Source organism: Theropithecus gelada, chromosome 10 (assembly GCF_003255815.1).
Source record: "Theropithecus gelada isolate Dixy chromosome 10, Tgel_1.0, whole genome shotgun sequence".
Classification (NCBI taxonomy): Eukaryota; Metazoa; Chordata; class Mammalia; order Primates; family Cercopithecidae; genus Theropithecus; species Theropithecus gelada.
The window spans coordinates 13,738,803-13,761,176 of NC_037678.1; the positions used below are offsets into that span (position 1 = coordinate 13,738,803).

A 22,374-nucleotide genomic window follows, 5' to 3' on the forward strand; every position below is an offset into this window, starting at 1 on the left:
TGAATACGGGTGTTCCTCTGTCTCCTCATACACAGAACACTGCTGCTAATTTTATGCCTGAGCTCTGATACAGTGTAATTTGAGCCCAGGCACTCGGTCAGCAATGGGCTCCTGTCCTGCCTCTGCAGCAACGCCGATACCTTCTACTCCCACTCCAGAACTGGGCTCTTGCTGCTGTTGCTGCAGGCGGAGAATGAGGCAGAGGGATGGCCTGGAAGAGTAGCCAAGCTCTTCAGACTTGTTCCATTAAGCAAGTATTGCCAGAATCTTTTTTGGGTAAATGCAAAGAAATGCCTGAAGTGACCTCTTACTTATGGAGACCTGACTTTTTATAATCTCCACAACCCACAGCCTGTGAATAAACCAAAAAAAAAAAAAAAAAGCTATTGAATGGTCAGAATTGATAGCTCAAAGTCTATGCATTGACACTGGCATATTTTATTCACAGAAGAAATATAAAAGGAGCCTGGTCCTCTCTTTCTGCCAAACCGAGAACTTGAAGCAGTGAGTTAGGAGAAGGAAGAAAATGACCAGGGGCAGCCAAACGCAAGTGGCAGTTCAGTGACAGCCTGGCAATGATAAAGACCATGGAATACTAAAAAATATATATATTCTCAAAACCCAAAAAACAAATACCAGAGGCCACTCAGAGAAGGGCATCTCTGCATAACACCACTTACTAATGCCCATTCATAATCATGTGTCCAGGAAAAAGTCTAGTACACCTAGACCATGCCTGGGGGGATCCCCAGAGTCTGAATGGGGAATGGATGTGCGAATCACAAAAGTGTACAGCACTTTTCAATCCTTCCTCATGCAGGTGCTGGGGTATACAAGATAAGCCATCGCCCCCATTTTGGAGATGAGGAAACCCGCCTTTGAGTAGCCAGCGGCCGGGGCTGAGAACTCTGTGATACGGAGGAGGTGAGCCTCTTCTACAGGACCAGGAGCTACCCCTGAGAGCTCATTATGGGTCCTCAGCAAATTCCCGCTGCCTACATCAGGCACTATCCAGGGTAAGAGAAGGAAAATCCCTGATTGGACTGTATAAGATTCCTGGGGATCCCTCACGCACTGAATTCCCCAATCTTGACCTACATGTGTCTCCCTTTATAATTTATGAGGGGAGTTTCACTGGACCTCCTCCCTGAGCCATAAATAGCCATCCCTGGCAGGCCACCCGTGCAGTTTTTGAAGACAGGAAGGGTGTAGATGTGGCCAATTAGACAGCAAACTCCCTGAAGGCAGAGCGCCTTCTCTTCTCTGGGAAGCCCCCGCACACAGCAGAGCTGGGTCTAAACCTCACGGTGCCCTGGCTCTGTCATGCATTAGCTGTGCAAACTTTCCCATCATCGTTCATTTTTCTAAATGGAGATAATATTTGCCTCTACATTATTATTACTTGGAGAGAAACATTGCAAGATTCTTGTATTCATTCATTTCCAAATGTGTTGAGAACCTACTATGTGCCAGACACCTACTGTGTGCTAGGCCCTAAATGAAACACAGCCACTGTTCTTGAGACACGTACTTACCAGAGGCATGTTAAATAAGGGAATGAACACGAAATGTTTAGGACAGTGCCCAGCGCATAGCAGGTGGTCAATAAATTGTAGACGTTAATGTTATTACTGACGATCATTCCTTGGTGTGACTTGGTCCCTCCCTTTTCTGTCTCCCTCTGCTGCACAGCTTGGTCCTCTCTGTCATACAACTAACGTTAAATTCTAACTTCGTCCCGCATCTGTCATCTGCTCTCTCCACTCGGGGGCACCCGAACGCGCACTTGCCTTGCGTTTAATCTAAATATTGACGGGAACAGACCGCCGGGTTGGGGCGCCGCGATCAACAGCGGAGTCCCCGTTCTGCAGCGCCACCTAGAGGTTGAATGTCATAAGCCGCACTAGAAGGACCCGGCCAAGCCGAGGGTCAAGTTGTAGCTGGCCAGGCAGAGCGTGCAACCTGCTGGCTCAGACAACCTCTCCAGACAGCCCTATCAGCCAGAATCTGAGCCACACTCAGGGGAAGCTGCCCCCAGGGGCTAAGAATCCTGAATCTCCTCTCTACCATCATAAATACCGTAACAGCCAAGTCACTCTGAGAGTTGACTGTGTAACCACCCCTACACCGTGAAATTGCCAGGAGGAGCACGTGAGCTAGCATTTGCAAAGCCCTTAGTACAGTGCCTGGCCCACAGCCTGGCTTGGTCTATGTTGGCTCTGATTGTTGTTACTTAATCCTCACACCAACCCCCATAAAATAGTGGAATTCTTAGCCCCATCGGGAGATAAGGAAACCCAGGCTTTACGGGATTAGGAGAATAAACCAAAGCAGCTTGCTTAATGACCGGCAGAGTAAGATTTGGACCTCAAATCAGGCTGATTTCAAGACTCACACTTAGTAACTGTGCTGTACTGGCCCTCATTCATTCATTTATTCACTCCACAAGCATTCATCTAGCATCCACTCTGCACCAGGTAGAAAGGATATTGAGATGAATCCAGCACAACTGCTGCCCTCAGGAAGCTCACACTGCTGTTGAGGTACACAAATAAACACACATGCACAACACAGGCACACATACACATGCACACACAGGCACACATACACATGCACACATGTATACACACACATGCATGCACACACAGGCACATATACACACAACACACATGCACATATATGCATGCACACACAGGCATACACACACATGCACGCACATGTATACACACACGTGCATGCACACACAGGCACGTACACACATAACACACATGCACATACACACATGCACATGCAGGCACGTATACACATACACACATACATATACACATGCACACATAGGCATGGACACAGAGACACATACATATACACATGTACATGTACACATGCACACACATGTATGTACACACAGGCACATAGAAATGCACATACATGCATGCACACCCATGTTCACACATGTACACACACATACAGAATCAAGTACAATTTGGGGAAAACCAGGAGATACATGTTTCACATCCAGTTTCTCTGATTCCATCTCCAGTACTATCTTTGGTCCCTACAGGTTACAAACACAACCGTCGACAGCAGCCTGGCAGGTAGACTGGAGGTTTCAGATAGATCCGGGGGTGGAAAGGCAATGGAAGTAGGCTGTAGTCTAGGGTCTGCCTTTCATTAACCTTACATTCCGGGACAGAACTCCAACAAGTCCAAACTCTACATTTGAACCTGGCCTTCCAGTTTGTCATGAAGGTACTTTTATCAAAGTAGGATAGAACTTCCTTTTTAGCAGTTGATTGGCTTAATTCATAACTGTACATATTTAGAATCGTGGTACATGGGCCTCTGTCCCATTGCTCCAGGCCCTACAAATGTCAGGGTCAGTGAGCAGGACAGATAGGCTTGTAGGTCATGGTGATTCTCAGGATTTCATTCAAAGAGGAAAGAGAAACCATTCAAGTGTTTTAAACAAGGAGTGATATGATTGAATTTATGTTTTTATAAGATGCCTTGGTCCACTACTTGGATATGGGCTTGCAAGAAGGTGGTATTAGAAGCAAGGGGGGGAAGCACCACTTCTAACAGCATTCTACTTCAATTTTTAACAATCAGCTTTATCAAGGTGCAATTTACACACCATAAAACTTACCAACTGAAAGCATCAGGGGTTTTGACAATTGTGTAACCAGCACCATAATCATTATATAGGACATTTCCTTTATCTCAAAAGATCCCTCAGGACACTTTGCAGCCAATCTCTTTCCCCTACACCCAGGCCCTGGCAATGACTGATCCACTTTCTATCACACTATTTTGCCATTTCTGAAATTTCGGACAAAACCACAGAGTATGTGATCTTTTGTGCCTGTTTTTTTTTTTCTTTTTTTTTTTTTCTTTTTGTTTGTTTGTTTTTTTCCACATGGTATAACGCTGTTGAAATTCATCAATGTTGATATGTACATCGGTATTCATTCTTTTTATTGTCAACTGGTATTTTATTGTATGGCTATAACATAAGTTGTTTTCCAAACACAAGTTCATAAACATTAGGGTTTTGTTTTTACAGTTTGGGGCTGTTCAAACAAAGGGGCTATAAACATCAAGCATAAATGTTTGAGTGAGCATGTGCTTTCATTTATCTTGGGTAAATATCTAAGAGAGAGATGCTGGGTCACATGGTAGATGCCTTATTTAACTTTTAGGAAAATTGTTTTCCGGGTCGGGTGCGGTGACTCACTCCTGTAATCCCAGCACTTTGGGAGGCCAAGGTGGGTGAATCACCTGAGGTCAGGAGTTCGAGACCAGCCTGGCCAACATGGTGAAACCCTATCTCTACTAAAAATACAAAAATTGGCCTCGCGCGGTGGTGGGCACCTGTAATTCCAATTACTTGGGAGGCTGAGGCAGGAGAATCCCTTGAACCCAGGAGAGATTTCAGTGAGCTGTGATCTGTGATCGCGTCACTGCACTCCAGCCTGGGCGACAGAGCGAGACTCGGTCTAAAAACAAACAAAAAAACAAACAAACAAAAAGTGGTTGACCCATTTTGCATTCCCACCGACCCATGTATCAGGAGACAGAGGCTCCAACGTAACCGGTGTGCGCTGGCTCAGAGGCAGTGGCTCCAAGTCTGCACAGCCTGGGGGTCTAAATGAGTCATAGCTTCTGGGCTGGTTATTAAATGATTTTCTCCCAGCTCCAAACCTTTTTTCTACCCTCTGCTTTGTGGTGCCCGAGCGGGGACTCTAAACCCTGTTTCTTCTGCTTTGTCGGCTGATTTCCGCTGCTCTCGGCCAGGAGGGGGCGCTGGAGGGAGACCGGAAGGATGGGAGAGGAAGAGGAGCTTGCTTCTTTCTGTTTGCAGCTGGGACCCAACTGCCCTGCCCTGGAAGCCATGTTGGCCCAGCAGCAGTTGATTCTAGTTTCTAGTTTTTTTCACATTCCCAAAGCCAGTCTCACCCCACCCCTTCCTGAGAGGTCGCAATTCTGAGTCCCAGCTCCTCCCCGCAGCTCTAAGTCCCCTCCTCCAAGTTTCCAGGCTAGGGTAACCCCGCTCTCTTCCTTCCATTCCTGCAGCCGCAGGGGTGATGGCTGCTCCCTGCAGTTTCTATCTCTGGTTACCTCGGTATCTCCTTTTGCCTTTTCAGTCTAACAAAATCTATTCAAGCAGTCTGCTTTCTAGAATTCTCCCTTTAAAAATTACTCCTGTGCTTTCCGTGTCGCCAAACCTAGCCAGCCTAATAGGCATTAAGACCCAGCTCCCAGCTCCAGGGTGTCCCAAGGGAAACAGGGCAATAAGGCAGAAAGAGCTCTCACTCTCTGGCTACGAACTCTCAGACAACTCCCTCAAGCACCCAGAACCTCAGGTTATTTATCTGCAAAATGCATCCAAATAGAGCCTAATATAAATGAGGGCTTAATAAATATTTGAGGGAGGAAGTGGAAGAAGGAGGTATTTTGTGTCTGTTATTGACACCTACTTCATTTGAGCATGTTACACATTTTCTTCCAATACCCTGCGGGGAATGCCAAATCCTTCCCCTCTGCACTCTGTCTTTGTTCTTCTCGATAAGGTATAGCAGACTGCTAATATCCCCTACGATCCACTCTGTCCTTTCTCCTGTAGTGATAAAAGTCCCTGAGTTGCGGCTGGACTCATGGCCACCCAGCTAAAGAGAACATTTCCCAGCCTACCTTGCAGCTACCTGTGGCCATGTGACCGGTTGCTGATCAATGGAATGGGAGGGGAGGCCATGGACATGCCATCAAGTCGGGCCCTGAAAGAGAGAAGGTGTATCTTCCATTTCCCATCTCCCCTTCCAGCTGGCTGGAGAGGCCAACTATGGAGAACAGTTAAGCAACAAAACAGCTTGGATCTCTGACCCTGCTTCTGTTCAGATATTTCAGGGAGAAAGAAATTGCTACTGTGTTTTAGCAGCTGATTTTTTGATGCTTGTTACAGCAGCTGAACCTGTACCCTACCCAATACACTGGAGCAGGGATTGGCAAATGCGTTCTTGTCATTTTCTTCCTTTTCTTTCTTTCTTTCTTTTTTTTTTTTAAGATGCAGTCTCGCTCTGTCACCTAGGCTGGAGTGCAGTGGTACAATCTCAGCTCACTGCAACCTCTGCCTCCGGGGTTCAAGCCATTCTCATACATCAGCCTCCTGAGTAGCTGGGATGTCAGACACCTGCCACCACGTCCCGCTAATTTTTGTATTTTTAGTAGAGATGGGGTTTCACCATGTTGGCCAGGCTGGTCTCAAACTCCCAGCCTCAAGTGATCCACCCACTTCAGCCTCCTAGAGTGCTGGGATTACAGGTGTGAGCTACTGCACCTAGCTGACAAATATTTTCTATAAAGCATCAGATAGTAAATATTTTTAGGCTTTGCAGGGAGTTGGTCTCCATCACAACTGCTGAATTCTGCTGTCACAGCACAAAAGCAACCATAAACAACAAGTAGTTGAATGTGCATGACTATCTTCCAGTAAAACTTTATTTATAAAGCAAGCAGGTCAGTGTGGACCCTGCACCAGAGTTAACAGCAAAGAGACTCCCTTGCGATAGTTCACAGACATAACAAGAGCTCAGGAAGGTGAATCCTGGGTGAGGGGTGAGGCAGAGCAGCTGCCCAAGGGTCGCTTCCTCCCTGAGGGTCCACCTGTGGTTCCTGCTGCTGCTACGATGCCACTGCCTTTGAAACTGCCCCAGGAAAGGAGGGCTCCTCTGGCTGCGGTTTATCCAGCACAGACATGTTGGAATGTGATTTTCCTAAAGGCATCAAAAGGGGAAAAATCTACAGCCAGCAGAAAAGCTGTGGCTCCAGCTGACCAGCATCTGCATGAGGCTATATTCAAAAATCAGTCGTGCCTCCAAATATTAACTACAAAGGAATGGCAACCTCCCCCTTTCCACAAGCCCTCTCCTCCCTCCTCTCCGCTGCAGCACTCTGAAACCCCTCGCCCTCCCATACCCTCCGTCCAGCCTGGGCCCCAGGACATGCCTTCCCCCCTTCCTCTGCCTGCTTATTGTCCAGTACATCAACTTGACCTCTCCTGATGCATTCTCCCTGTCTTCCTCCCATCTCTGTGATTTTATGGCTTTTCTTCATCCATTTGATTCTTTGCATCACCTAAGATTCAAAACTGGTCAAAGGCTTACCTGGAAGGCTGGGGGCAGCACCCTCCCCAGCCAGAGCTGTCACTTAATTTCCAGCCTCTGTCAGCGTCTTCACTTCTCACCTCTTCCTGCTGAAGATTCCATACCATGGGCACGTTTGGGGGCAAAAACCATGTCACATTCATCTATGAATCACCAGTGTCCAAAACAGGACCAATAAGCGTTTGTGGGAGGAAGAGAGGGAGAAAAAGAGGGGAAGATGGAGGCCGAGAGTGAAGAAGGAGACAAAGCAAGTGGGTAGACGCACAGTAGGACTGGGCTCATGGTCTCGGACATTCCCCTCTTGCCAGACGAGGCCAGGACCCAGGTGATTGAAATAAACGCATCTCTCGCTGCTCATGAGTTCTGCCCTCTAAGTTAAGGGGAGAGCTTTCCCTCACTCGTGCCCACAGTGTGGCGACAACTGCCCAGGGTGCTCCACTCTGTCGGAATTGCACAGCCAGGAACCAGAGAGCTTTGTAACACACAGTCCTGGCATCTCTGTAACTGTCCTTTCAGCTCCTGGCCTTTCGGTCACCTGCTCCCAGCTGTGACCTCCTAGCCACAGTACACTGGGGACAGTGTACTCCTGTCCCCAGCCCTCACCTGAGGTTCTTCTGCAGCTCTGGCCTCTGCTATTTTTTTTTTTTTTTTTTTTTTTTTTTTGAGACAGAATCTCACTTTGTCTCCTGGACTGGAGGGCAGTAGCGCGATCTCGGCTTACTGCAATCTCCGCCTCCCGGATTCAAGTGATTCTCCTGCCTCAGCCTCCTGAGTCGCTGGTATTACAGGCACACACCACCACGTCCAGCTAACTTTTGTATTTTTAGTAGAGACGGGGTTTCACCATGTTGGCCCGGCTGGTCTTGAACTCCTGACCTCAGATGATCCACCCGCCGTGGCCTCCCAAAGTCCTGGGATTACAGGCGTGGGCCACTGCGCCTGGCCTGGCCTCTGCTATTACCTACCACCCTCAATGCTGCCTCGGCTCCCCCAACCCCTGCGCCACTCCCTCCCGCACCTTCTCCTCTGTGACTGGGGCTCCTCCCAGGTGCCTCTCCAACCTCAGCCACCTTCTCCCCTACATGCACTCTGAGTGGGGGTTTCCTTACTCCCGAGCGCTCTGTTACCATCTGCACATGAAGGACTCTGTGGTTGCTGCCTGGGCACCAGGCCGTGTGTCCCAACTGCCTCCTGGACCCCCTACCTCTCCCTAGCTGTCCCCCGACTCCCTGCAAGCTGGTGGTTCCTTTCCCTCTACAGCAGCCTCTTCCCCTGGGCTCTGTCTCCACCATTTACTTAAGACAGAAACCTGGCGTCACCTTGGCCTTGCTGGCTCCTTGGCCTGCCACAGCCAATCTGTCAGGAATGTATTTCACTTCCTTAAGGTCCCCGTAACTGCCCCTCCTCCTCCATCCCTACAGCCTGGGCTTCAATTCAGATTTCCCTCCTCTCCTGCCTGAATAATTTCAACAGTGGCCTACCTGGTCTCGTCCTGCATCTGTCCTGTGGTTTGTCATCCATGCCCCCTTCTGGGAGGCCTTTCCTGAATATGACTAACCCCACACATCCCATCCCTCCAGGCCTCACAGTGGCTAAGAAAACAAGTCCATATTGCTCTCATTCTGCCAGGTTCCAGCTTGACTCCAGCCTCATTTCTCTCCTCTCCCAGCTGAAATTCTTTGGCAGGTGCCCCCCCGCCAAGCTCCATTGTGCCCAGGCCTTTGCATGTTCCAGTGCCTCCAACCCCCACCCCCAATATCTCTGCTTAACCAATTCCTAATTCTCCTGAAAGACTCCACACACCATCCACTAGAAAGGTGTCACAAGGGTTCAAAACGGAACATCTGCCTGGCACACAGTAGGTGCTTAAGGTGATGCAATTAGGATTGTTATGGTGGTGCCCTGGAGGGTGCCCTGGAGCCCTGAGGGGGGTAAGGAAGATCATGTGGTGATTTTTAGAATATTAGAATGGACTTCACACCAATCTTAGAATGGGCTTCAGCCTCAGGGTGAAGTTTGACGCTCAGACCACTTCCCCTTCCACTTAACAGCAGGATCTAGACTTTCTCCAGCACCCCTCCCAGGTCTTTCCAAAACTCTTCTTCTTCTATGACGAGGGAGGGAAAGGGTCTTGTCTCCCCTTGTTCCTCTGCCCCTACTCAGTCCCATCTGAATCCTGTGCCTCCCAGAGCCCTGCATTGTCCCATGTAGGGCACAGACCTGCCCCTTATGCCCCCAAAACCCCATCTACAGACTCTAACGGAAGGGCGGAAGGTGTATGGGTGACCAGGGGATGAGGGGCTCTGCACATGCCCCTCATAGCCCTCCGCTATGCTGGTGGCTGTGGTGTCCTGAGAATCTCCTCTCTGCCACTCTCAGAGAATCCACCTCTCGCAGAAGGCTCAAGGATAAGTCCCGGGCTGCTGGCTCTCACTGCACCCCAGTTGTCCTCTCCACCTGCTCCCCTCACCTTAGGGACCCTATGGGGGGTGGTCTGAGCTCATTGGTTTTCTTCTCACTGGCACTTCCCTCTGTGTGGTGTAGGTTCTCTTTCTCTTTCCTTCTTTCTTTCTTTCTTTCTTTCTTTCTTTCTTTCTTTCTTTCTTTCTTTCTTTCTTTCTTTCCTTCCTTCCTTCCTTCCTTCCTTCCTTCCTTCCTTTCTTTCTTCCTTCCTTTCTTCCTTTCTTCCTTCCTTCCTTCTTTTCTTCCTTCCTTCCTTCTTTTCTTCCTTCCTTCCTTCCCTTTTTTATTTTTAATGGAGTTTCACTCCTGTTGCGCAGGCTAGAGTGCAATGGCGCGATCTCGGCTCACTGCAACCTCCACCTCCCAGATTCAAGCAATTCTCCTGCCTCAGCAACCACTCCCCCACACACCGGGTAGCTGGAATTACAGGCACCTACCACCAAACCCAGCTAATTTTGTATTAGAGACGGGGTTTCTCCATGTTGGTCAGACTGGTCTCCAACACCTGACCTCAGGTGATCCGCCTGCCTCGGCCTCCCAGAGTGCTGGGATTACAGGCGTGGGCCACCGTGGCCGACCATGGTGTAGGTTTTCTGCCCTTCTGAATATGTTACCTTTCCTCCAACCAAATCCCGCTTTCCATAGTGTGTTACCATCTCACATCCACTGATGCTCTTTCTCTTCTCTTTGTCCTTGACAGACGGACTATCATATATCTATCTATCTATCTATCTATCTATCTATCTATCTATCTATCATCTATCTATCTATCTATCTATATATATTTTTTTTCTTCTATGTCAGCAAGGGCTCAGGTCAGAGGAGAGACCAATGCCTGTAACTTTTTTCCACAAAGTAGTTGATTGCTTTCTTTTTTTTTTTTTTTTTTTTGAGACGGAGTCTTGCTCTGTCGCCCAGGCTGGGGTGCAGTGGCCGGATCTCAGCTCACTGCAAGCTCCGCCTCCTGGGTTTACGCCATTCTCCTGCCTCAGCCTCCCGAGTAGCTGGGACTACAGGCGCCCGCCACCTCGCCCGGCTAGTTTTTTGTATTTTTTAGTAGAGATGGGGTTTCACCGTGTTAGCCAGGATGGTCTCGATCTCCTGATCTTGTGATCCACCCGTCTCGGCCTCCCAAAGTGCTGGGATTACAGGCTTGAGCCACCGCGCCCGGCCGTTGATTGCTTTCTGTATGTGCAACTCTCTTTTATCCAGACTTTTCTCAGGAGGCCTCTCCTTTTCAGCAAAAACAACACCAAAATGAAACAAGGTGTTTTCCTGAACTTGGAAGTCATCTGCTCCCCTCTCCCTCAGGAAAGCACCAGAATAGGCATTTCACTTTTGAAAGTTTGCAATATGTATATTTTTTTCTTTTCTTTACAGTATTCCTCCCACAGATGAGGAAACTGCAGCTTGGAGAGAATGAATTGCTGGACGTCACAGCGATGGGCTGCGACTTGAGTTTCATGCTTCTCATTTTAGAGGGTGCCCTAGCTTCGCCTCCATCACATGGCCTGGGACTCTGGAACCTGATGAGAACCCAGGAGCAGAGGGACCTTGGGCTGGCTAGGTACTTTCCCCGTGCCTATGCAGTGCTGGTGGCGGCAACAGCTCCCATGTCACTCAGGAGGGAACGGAGGCTCAGAACTGCCAAAGCTCCACACGGATACGCCCTTGTAGAGAGATTCGCTCCATGGAAGGGTCACCTCAACCACTTTCTGCTGCTCCCCTTGCAGACATTTCAAACTTTGTCACCTATTCAAAGATGGCTTTCCACGGACTCCATGGGCAACCAAGCTAACCCATTGGGTGCCATGAAAAACACGAAGCAGCAGCCACATCAGAGAGGGGATTCCCGGCTTGGAGATGCTCATCCTACCTGATGGATGAGGACCCCCGGTGCAAGGTCAACTGGCTCCCATCTATCGAGGGCTGTCAATCCTACATCTGTCCTCTCAAAGGCTAAGCCAATCCGCAAGCCCATTTGGGTGAAGGTGTCAGGTGGTGAACCATTGTTTCACACGCCATTCAATGTGGTTTGTTTGGTGTATGCCATGGGCTCCGTGTTCCATGTCCCCATCCTGAAAATGGAGGTCCCGGGGATGAGGGATCTTTAGGCCAAAAAACCAGGCCAGATTGGTGTGCACAGTGCCATGTGGTAAGGGAGGCTTTCCAAGCCCTGTGGGCAAACTCTGGGGAAAACAGGTCACCGAAGACCCCGTGCAGGCTTCAAAATAAAAGCCTTCTGAGAGGGCTGTGCTGGGGTGGCTGGCAGAGCAACAGGGCAAGGCCTGGGGAAGCTGGAGAGAGAAAGGAAGGAAACAGGACCCAGAGGAAGAAAGCGTTTTCCAGAGGAAATGTTGGAGCTGTACCGGTTCTTAAAACGTGGACATGCATCTGTAGCACTTGGTTCCACCGACTGCCCCCAGCACCTGTGCTGCCCCTCCCCCTCCCCATGGCGCGTCCAGAACCTCCTCACGCCTATCACCTGCATGGTTAATGCTTGGCACATCTGGGGGCCATCTGGACACTGCTCTGGATCAGACAATCATTTTGACTATGACCCCTGGAAAAAATAATGGCATGAACTGCCATGGATGCGGCAGTGGCTTACAGAGCATTCGCTTCTTGGCATCATCCTATTTGAAGCACACACCAACCAAGGTTTACAAAGCTCCGGATGGCTGCCAGGCACAGTGCTAGACCCTGGGGAATCAGACACAAAGCAGGTACAGTACAAAGTCAGGCAAGGCTCAGAGACCCAGGAGCTGGTTCATTTGGCTCAAGATGAAGCAGGAGGGGAGAAACAGCAGAGGAAAGGCCAGGAGGTCAGCAGCGGACATACCAAGGAGGGCCTTATAAGTCAAGCCATGGAATCTGAACTTTATCAGGCAGGCCAGGAGAGGTGTGGGAAGGATCTGAACAGAGGAGGTACTGGGTGAGGTTTATGCTTTACCAAGAACACCGTGGATGCTAAAGGGAAGAGAGGTTGCAGCCGAGCAAGGCCAGAAGCTGGTCATTGGGCTGAGGGTGAGCTCAGGGCAGGGCTGATAGGGTCTGAGGAGGAGGACGGTGGAGATAGACAGACAGAAAGCAGCATCAGTCAGGTGTGGTGGCTCACACCTGTAATCCCAGCACTTTGGGAGGCCGAGGCAGGCGTATCACGAGGTTAAGAGATCGAGACCATCCTGGCCAACATGGTGAAACGTCTCTACTAAAAAGACAAAAATTATCTGGGCGTGGTGGCAGGCACCTGTAGTCCCAGCTACTCGGGAGGCTGAGGCAGGAGAATCACCTGAACCCGGGAGGCGGAGTTTGCAGTGAGCTGAGATCATGCCACTGCACTCCAGCTTGGCAACAGAGTGAGACTCCATCTCAGAAAAAAAAAAAAAAAAAAAAAGCAGAATCACAGGTCTGTGACTGGTTCCACACAACCGTACCATGTACGAAGCAAGGCTTAACAGTCATCCCCATTTGAATGACCGGGCAGGTTAAAGTTGCAGAACAATATTGTATGCTCAGCACTGCTCCAGGGGCTTTTTGGACAAAGTACCCAGCGAGGTGTGTGTTCAATCAATTCCACTAGTTACAGATAAGGAAACAAAGGTAAAGAGTGTATAAGTGACCGGTCCAAGGTCACACTACTAGAAGATGATAGAGTCAGACGAACATAGGCAATGTGAGAAGAGGAGAGAACTCAGAAAAACACCCATGTTGGCTTTGAAGAAACATAAATTTATTCTGTGTCTTGAAGGGGAAATCCCAGAAATGGGGCTAAAAGCAACTAGAAAGGAAATGCAGGCGCAATATAAAGAAATTTCTAATAATCCAGGCTGCCTTTTGAAGGAATAAGCTTCTGGCCAATGGAAGTATGCAAGAGTGAGGCCATGCCCCCACAGAGTGAGCCACCTTGAGAAGAGGGATATCCATGAGAAAGAATGGAGAGGTTTGATCGGAGGAAGGCTCTGGATCCAGATTAATTGAGTTCAAATTCCAGCATCCTACTTACCAGCTGAGGGACTTTAGTAAAGTTACATAGTCTCTGTGGCTCAGTTTTGTCATCTGTAAAATGGGGCTAAGAGGAGTACCTATCTCATCGGGTGATTAAATGAATAAATACATGAATTAATCAATAAGTTAACTGACCATTCTCAGCATTCTCAGCACTAATAAGATCAGGAAACCAAGCAGACAGCCCTGGGAATAGGTGGCAAATGGCACTGTTCTCAGGGAAGCAGCCCAGGAGCTGGTCAGTGAGGGACCCAGGAAGGCCGTGTTTCTGTGGATTCTCTTGCGGACAGGCTGCAAACAGGTTCCAAGCACTAAGCAAGACTTGCTTACATCCATGGCCTCTTTGTATTTACTTAGTTGTTTTTCCTTAGAGTTTACTAAAGCATTTTGATAGTTTCAGTCTGACTTTGATATTCCAAGAATAAATCCAGGAAAGAGTTTGTGGCCCTGGTTGAGTCAGAACATTAAAGGGATAACTGTTCCCCTCTCTGGTTCTTGAGAAGTGCTGAAAGGGGTCAAATCCAGACTCTGAGGACTTCGCTTCGTTGCACTCACAGCCTTGCCTATCAGGGTTGTAAAAGCAGGAAGCAAAAACCAACAGGAAAGAGACGGCTAAGTAAGTTGTAAAATCCATTTATTTATTCATGGACAAGCCTTATTTCTGATGCAAAATGGTCCCTCTCTCTCTCTCTCTGTCTCGTCCCTCCTTCTCCCCAAGAGTGAGATCCGAAGGATAGTTACTGTCCCAAATCAAATTGACCTCATGCATCAGTCAAGACCCAGTCAAATCCAGAAAGCACACACATCAGTTACTTTAACAGAGGGAATTTACTGTAGGGAATTGATTAGACAGGTTTCTGGGGACTGAAAAGCAATGGGGGACTTCAGTGAGATGCCTAGAGATAGTAACTTCAGGAAGGAGCTTTGCCCCCAGGGCTGTCAGAACACAGGGGAGAGGTGGTGGTGAACAGAACCCGGAAGTTCCAAAAAGAGACTCCACAAGGTGGGACATGGATGGCTGAGGAGGGGACACTGACCAGCTGATCCTGAGATCTTGAGGGAGTGTGATGGGGCTGATTTGGAAGGTTCTGGAAAAAACTGGAGTGGGTAACCAAGTGCTGCTGCCAGAGTGAGGGACCAGTGCTGGGGTGAATAAGTGAAGCTGAGGGGATGCTCAGGGGATGGGCAAGTGGGAAGGAAAGCACGAGGCACTTCTTCTCCAGCCTCACAGGCTCCCTCTAGCACCCACCAGTGCCAGGGCCTAGCAGGAGGGAGCTGGCAGTGTGGAAATGGGTTTGCAGAATCCCAGCCTTAGACTGGGAGCTGAACAGGGGAGGGTGGATCGGGGGCTTATACGAGATGACGGCTTAATAACCAGCACACTCGGGGGACTCCCAAAGAAATGGGTCACAAACCTTGCAGTAACTCCCAAAGCCTAATTTTGAGATACAAACTCTCTTAGAAATTAATTCTAAGAGCACCTACTACGTATCAAACACTGTGCTGGGCACTATGAGAAGGTGTGGAACTAGAAAGACTCTTCAGAGCTGAATGTTCAAATGTTGGCTCTACTATCTTATGTTGGGAAACCTCAGATGACTCACAACATTGACCTCTGTTTACTCAATCATAAAATTCAGATGGGGGATGGCTACTGTATGTCTCACAGCATAATTGGAAGAATTGAATGAGTTGATGGCTCTAAAGTGCCTGGCACACCCTAGCTTCCAGTTGGTCTTTCCTTTTTTCCCCCTCCTTTAAATTCTTCTCTTGTGTTAGTCCCTCCTCTGCCCCTGGTCTTTTTCCTCCTCCTCTATCATCACCATAATCGATACCACCATTGCCATCCTCATCATCACCACCATCATCATCATCATCACCATGGTCATTGACATCATCATCGCCATCACCAAGCAAGATGAAATATCAACGTTAACAGGAGTTTGGAAGAAAGATTTCTCTGTAGCATGTGATGCTGTTTGATAGCATTCTGCCCACAGTAGAAGTTCTTTCAAAATTGGAGTCAATCCTCTCAAATCCTGCTGCTGCTTTATTGACGAAGTTGATGGAATATTCTAAATCCTTTGTTGTCATTGCAGCAATATTCACAGCATCTTCACAGGAGTAGATTTCATCTCCAGAAACCACTTTCTTTGATCATCCGTAAAAAAGCAACTTCTCCTCCATTCAGGTTTGATCATGAGATTGCAGCAATGCAGTCGCATCTTCAGGCTCCACTTCTAATTCTAGTTCTCTTGCTATTTCTACCACATCTGCAGTTCCTTCCTCCACTGAAGTCTTGAACTCCTCAAAGTCATCTATGAGGGTTGGAATCAACTTCTTCCAAACTCCTGATAATGCTGATATTGTGACCTCCTCCCATGAATCAAAAATGTGTTGAGTGGCGTTTAGAACAATGAATCTTTTCCAGAAGGTTTTCAATTTATTTTGGCCAGATCCATCAGAGGAATCACTGTTTATGGAAGCTGTAGCCTTATGAAATGTGTTTCTTAAATAATAAGACTTGAAAGTTGAAATTACTCCTTGATTCATGGGCTGCAGAATAGTTGAGTTAGCAGGCATGAAAATAACATTAATCTCCTTGTACTCCATCGGAGCCCTTGGGTAACCAGGTACATTATCAATAAGCCATAATATTTTCAAGGGAATCTTTTTTTCTGAACAATCGTTCTCAACAGTGGGTTTAAATGATCAGCAAACCATGCCGTAAACCGATGTACTGCATCCAGGCTTTATCGTTCCATTTATACAGCACAGGCAGAGTAGCTTTAGCATCATTCTTAAGGGCACTAGAATTTTCAGAATGGTAAATGTGCACTGGCTTCAACTTAAAGCTACCAGCTGCATTAGCCCCTAACAATAGAGTCAGCCTGTCCTTTGAAACTTTGCAAGTTGGCATTGCCTTCACCTCTCTAGCTATGAAAGTCCTAGATGGTATCTTCTTCCAACAGAAGGCTGTTTCATCCACATGGAAAATACCTTACTTAGTGTAGCCACCTTCATCAATGATCTTAGCCAGATCTTCTGGATACCTTGCTGCAGCTTCTCCATCAGCACCTGCTGCTTCACCTTGCACTTTTATGTTATGGAGACAGCTTCTTTCCTTAAACCTCATGCGTTAACCTCTGCTACGTTCAAGCTTTTCTTCTGAAGCTTGCTTACCTCTCTCAGCCTTCACAGAATTGAAGACAGATACGGCCTTGCTCTGGATGAGGCTCTGGCGTAAGGGAATGTTGTGGCTGGTTGGACTTTCTATCAAGGCCACTCAAACTTTCTCCATATCATCAATAAGGTTGTTTCACTTTCTTATCATTCCTGTGCTCCCTGGAGTAGAACTTTTAATTTCCTTCAAGAACTTTTCCTTTGCATTCACAACTGATCTAACTCTCTGGTGTCCATCTTTTGGCCCATCTCAGCTTTTGGCATGCCTTTCTCACTAAGTTTCACCATTTCTAGCTTTTGATTTAAAGTAAGAGACAGGACTTTTCCTTTCATTTGAACACTTAGAGGCCATTGTCGGCTTATTAACTGGCATAATTTCAATACCTTCGTATTTCGGGGAATAGGGAGAAAGACAGGGAATGACCATTCCATGGAGCGGTGAGAACACACACAACATTTATTGATTAAGTTTGCCATCTTACATAGTCATGGCTCATGGCGCCCCAAAGCAATTACAATAGTAACATCGATGATCGCTAATCACAGATCACCATAACAGATATCATAATAATGAAAAAGCTGAAAAGACTGCAAGAATTACCAAAATGTGGCACAGAGACATGAAGTGAGCACACGTTCTTGGAAAAATTGGAAAAATGGCACCGATAGACTTTCTGGATGCAAGGCTGCCACAAAACTTCAATTTGTGAAACCCAATATCTGCAAAGTGCAACAAAGCAGAACCTAATCAAATGAGGTGTGCTTGTATTCTGAAATGAACATTCCCTTAGGAGAATATTCGTATGTTTATTCATATAATAAAGTCATATAATACATTAAAAATAAAATAATATTTGGAGACTTACCTCCTAGTGGTGGAATTGCTGGGTCAAAGGGCATATGCTGCTTTTTCTTTTTCTTTCCTTTTTTTTTTGAGATAGAGTCTTACTCTGTCACCTAGGCTGGAGTGTGGAGTGCAGTGGTGTTATCTCAGCTCACTGCAACCTCTGCCTCCCAGGTTCAAGCGATTCTCCTGCTTCAGCCTCCCAAGTAGCTGGAATTACAAGCACCCACCACTATGCCCGGCTAATTTTGGAATTTTTAGTAGAGATGGGGTTTCGCCATGTTGGCCAGGCTGGTCTTGAACTTCTGACCTCAAAGGATCCACCCACCTTGTCCTCCCAAAGTGCTGGGATTATAGGCATGAGCCACCGTGCCCAGTCACATGTGCATTTTTAATTTGTATGGAAATCACAAAACTTCCCTCCTAAAATAGAAATTTACATTTTCTTAATTCATTGCCATCACTGAATACAACTGTACTTAAACATTTTTGACCATCTGGTAAGTTTAAAAAGTCTCTGATTTTGTCTTTCTCTGATGGCAGAGGAGGTTGAGCATATTTTCATACATTTATTGGTCATTTGTATTAATTTTTTTATCACCCTCCTGTCTGTGCCTTAGGACCCTCTTTTCTACTGAACTGTTCATCTTTTTCCTATTGATTATGAGCTCTTTGTAAATCAACAGCATTGGTCCTTTTTCTAGCACTTGTCTGTAAGTATCTTTTGGCCATTTTGTTGTTTGCTTTGGACTTGGTCCTTGGCATTTTTTAAAATCTCGCACAAGTTTTAATTTGCTACAGTAATGTTTGTCAAGCTATTTGTTTATGGTTTCTGGGCAGACTCATGTCTTCAGAGCCGTCCCTATCCTTGCCAGCAGGTGGAAGGAATTTCCCTAGGTTGCTTGGTGACATGGCAGCCACTAGATGTGTCCCAGGCTCGCCCTCCACCACCTCCATGTGGAGATGCCGCCCCTCAGAAGATTCAGCAAACACAGCCCCTTAGCCTGCTCCAAGAGGGCGGCTGCCCCGCCTTTCACAGCCAACTTCAGGATGCACCCGGCTTTGGTTTTCCCTGACATCCAGCTCCTTTTAAGGAGCTATGCATCTTATACGTTTCTTAATCCTCCAACTAAATTTACCAGCTGTTGCTCACAGCCAAGACATCAGCTAAATTAAACTTTGGAGTGGCAAACACGGTGTATCAGATGCACCTCGGTGAGCCATGGTGGGAGCAGCCACGCCCCATCTGTCCTGAGGGCTGGGGGTCATGGTCTCCCTTCCCTCCTGGAATCCGGCCACAGCAGCATCTCCCTTCCCTCAGAAGCACTAGGGTCCCGCCACCGGGGGACGATAGGTGTATTGAGTTACTTCCACCATTGAAAAGATTCTTCCTTTCATTCTACAGATATTTACTGAGGGCTCAATTATTGCCAGGCACTGCTGTGGCAGTGGGGAAACATCTTTCTCGTGAGAGAGAGAAATGAGGAATAAATGAATGTCTAATCCAAAGTCAAGCAGCAAGAGAGCCTCGAAACAAGGGAAGCAGATAGAGAGAGAGAGAAGTGAGGGTAGGGCTGGGTATCCCTTCGGACATCGTGGCCGGGGAAGGCCTCTGATGAGGTGACATTTGTGTAGAGATGGAATGAGGTCCTAGACACAGCCATGTGGGTATCTGGGGGATAAGGTTCCAAGGCATGTTCTAGAACCAGAGGGCCACCAGCAGTGAAGGAGGAAGGGCTGGGTGGGAGGAGAGGTGGAGCGAGTCGTGGGAAGATGCTGGCATTCTCCTCCATGTGCTATGGGAAGTGATTCAAGATTTGAGAATTGGGAGAAGAGTGAGGTGTTTTCCATCTGAAGTGTGTTTGGTTTGCATTTACCCTCTGTGGCAGCCTAGGCACAGGAAAGGTCAGACATGGGTTGACGGTAAAAAAAAGAAGTGATGGGCCAGGCACAGTGGCTCATGCCTGTGATCCTAGCACTTTGAGAGGCCTAGGTAGGCGGATCACCTGAGGTCAGGAGTTTGAGACCAGCCTGGTCAACATGGCAAAACCCCGTCTCTACTAAAACAAAACAAAACAAAAACAAAAAACTGGGCGTGGTGGTGCACGCCTGTAGTCCCAGTTACTCAGGAGGCTGAGGCAAGAGAATCGCTTGAACCTGGGAAACGGAGGTTGCAGTGAGCCAAGATAGCGCCACTGCACTCCAGCCTGTGATGGTGGGGCTTCAGGCACCCCAGAGCAGCTCCTGCGATCCTCTGAGTGAACAGAGTGGGTTTGCCCTATGCTGCTCCCGTCACATATTGGGAACGTGGGTGAAACTCTCCTTGCTCTGGAGACAGTCACAAAGCAGGAAGGTCTACCTAGCTGGAACGTGCATCCCTGTCCTCCGGAGGGAGGAAGCGCTTCCCTCACACCTGGACACTCACGCCCAGCAGGCACTCCGCTTGCCTGGCCTCTGAGGACCTGCCGGATTGGCAGGGACTGGCCATCCTGTGCAGACACTGCAGACTGGGGCTGGCCCTCAGTGCTGAAGGCTCCCGAGTTGAACTGGCCAGCACACCGAGGCTGGGCCAAAAGTGCAGCCCGGCACCAGCTTGCGAGGAGGCTCCCAGGAGGAACAATTAGAAAGCACCACAAAACACCTGGTGGACAACAGGGGCTGGAGAAATGCCAGTTCCCACTCCAATCACACACAGGCTCAGGCAGCATAATAGCTGTGAGACACGCACGCCACCCAGGTGGTGTTGAAGACAGGTGAGGACCAGCCCAGGAGGAGCCTGACCAGTTGCTGACTTGACAACCTTACTCTCTCACACACACACACACACATACACACATACACAGACACACACACAGACACACACACACCACACACACACACCACACACACATACATACACACATACATACACACATAGACACACACACAAACACAAAGACACACACACACTTATACAGACACACACATACACACACACCACACACACACACATACGCCTATACCACACACACACATACACACACCACACACATACACACATAGACACACACACACACCCCACACACACCCACACATCCACACACACATCCACACACCCCACACACACACCACACACACCCACACACCACACACACATACATACACACATAGACAGACACACACACACAGAAATACATACACACACACCACACACACATACACACACCCACACACACACACATATACACATATACCACACATATACATACACAGACCACACACACATACATACATACACAGACACACACACATACACATACACATTCACACACTGCCCACACACACATACACACACACACAGAGTCGGCTCCATAGGAATAGGCCCTAATATGGTTTGGCTGTGTCCCCATCCACATCTCATCTTGAGTTGCAGCTCCTATAATTCCCATGTGTTGTTGTGGGAGAGACCAGTGATAGATAATTGAATCATGGGGTCGCATCTTTCCCCTGCTCTTCTCATGATAGTGAATAAGTCTCACGAGATCTGATGGTTTTATAAAGGGGAGTTTCCCTGCACAAGTTCTCTTCTCTCGTCTGCTGCCGTGTGAGATGTGCCTTTCACTTTCCACCATGATTCTGAGGCCTCCCAGCAATGTGGAACTGTGAGTCCAATAAACCTCTTTCTTTTGTAAATTGTCCAGTCTCGGGCATGTCTTTATAAGCAGCATGAAAATGGACTAATGCAGGCCCCATCCCTCATTTCTGCAGAGTGAGGGCCCTGAGGCCCAAATATCACCCCCAGGATTCCATTGTTAAGCCCCAAATTCCACCATTAAATTCCACTTGGATCACAGATGCTGCACATACACGACCATGGCCAAGCCTCTCAATTTTATGTTTATTGAACATACAGAGCAGTAGACATCACTGAAAAGGCGTCTCAGTCATGCCCAGTGTTCCAATAAATTGGAGGTAGAAATTATGCCAATCAGAAAAAATACTGCCTTTTTGACAATCACCAAATCACTAAAGTTTTGTGTGTGTAGTCCTACTGTTGGAACATCTGCAGATGTCACACATGTAAATGCAACTTAGTGGTCAATTAGAAAATCAACTCACTGTTTCTTTTAACAGATTCTTTAAGCTTCCTGCATAAATCTCACTCCAAATTAACATTAGCTTTCCAAAGAGAAAAGAGCATTCTGTGACCATTTCCACTGCAATTTAATCCTTTTTTAGTTCCCAGAATGATGGCAAAGCCATCAGGAGTGAGGATGATGGCTCAGCATTTTTGGGGCCTTCTGAATATATCAAAGGGAGAAGCTAGAGGTTAAAACAGCCCTCGATAGAGGAGCCTGTCATGTCAAAGGAATATGCAGGAAGGCTGAGCAGATTAATTTCCTCCTGGTATAAAATATTCCTTCTGATCATAAAGAAATCTGCTCAGAAGTAACTCCAGCATGAAACTGTTCCGAGAGGGGCTAAGTGGCAAATCACAGCTTTGATGGTGACAAAAAAGAAAGAAAGTGAGATCACTGGATTCAACTTTGTCCTTTCCTTGCATTCTTCAAAAGCAAAATCCCCAGTCTCCCTCCTCGTCTCCCCCTACCCAAGAACTGCACTTTTCTCATGTCCTAATATGAACAAAATGATTCATGACCAGATGAGCAGACAGCCAGATAACTCTAAGGAAGAAAGAGGGCCAAAAGGCTAAGACGAAGACACAGGATGGAGAAA

At 47.7% G+C, this 22,374-nt stretch overlaps 1 long non-coding RNA gene across 1 annotated transcript in view; it reads left to right on the plus strand.

Moving 5' to 3' along the window:
* LOC112632941 overlaps positions 1–11,647 on the plus strand; it is a 25,961-nt gene extending 14,314 nt beyond the window's left edge. The window contains exon 2 of the long non-coding RNA XR_003121463.1: positions 11,004–11,647. This is a non-coding gene — a long non-coding RNA (uncharacterized LOC112632941). The remainder of the gene's footprint in view (positions 1–11,003) is intronic.
* Positions 11,648–22,374: the final 10,727 nt, after the last annotated feature.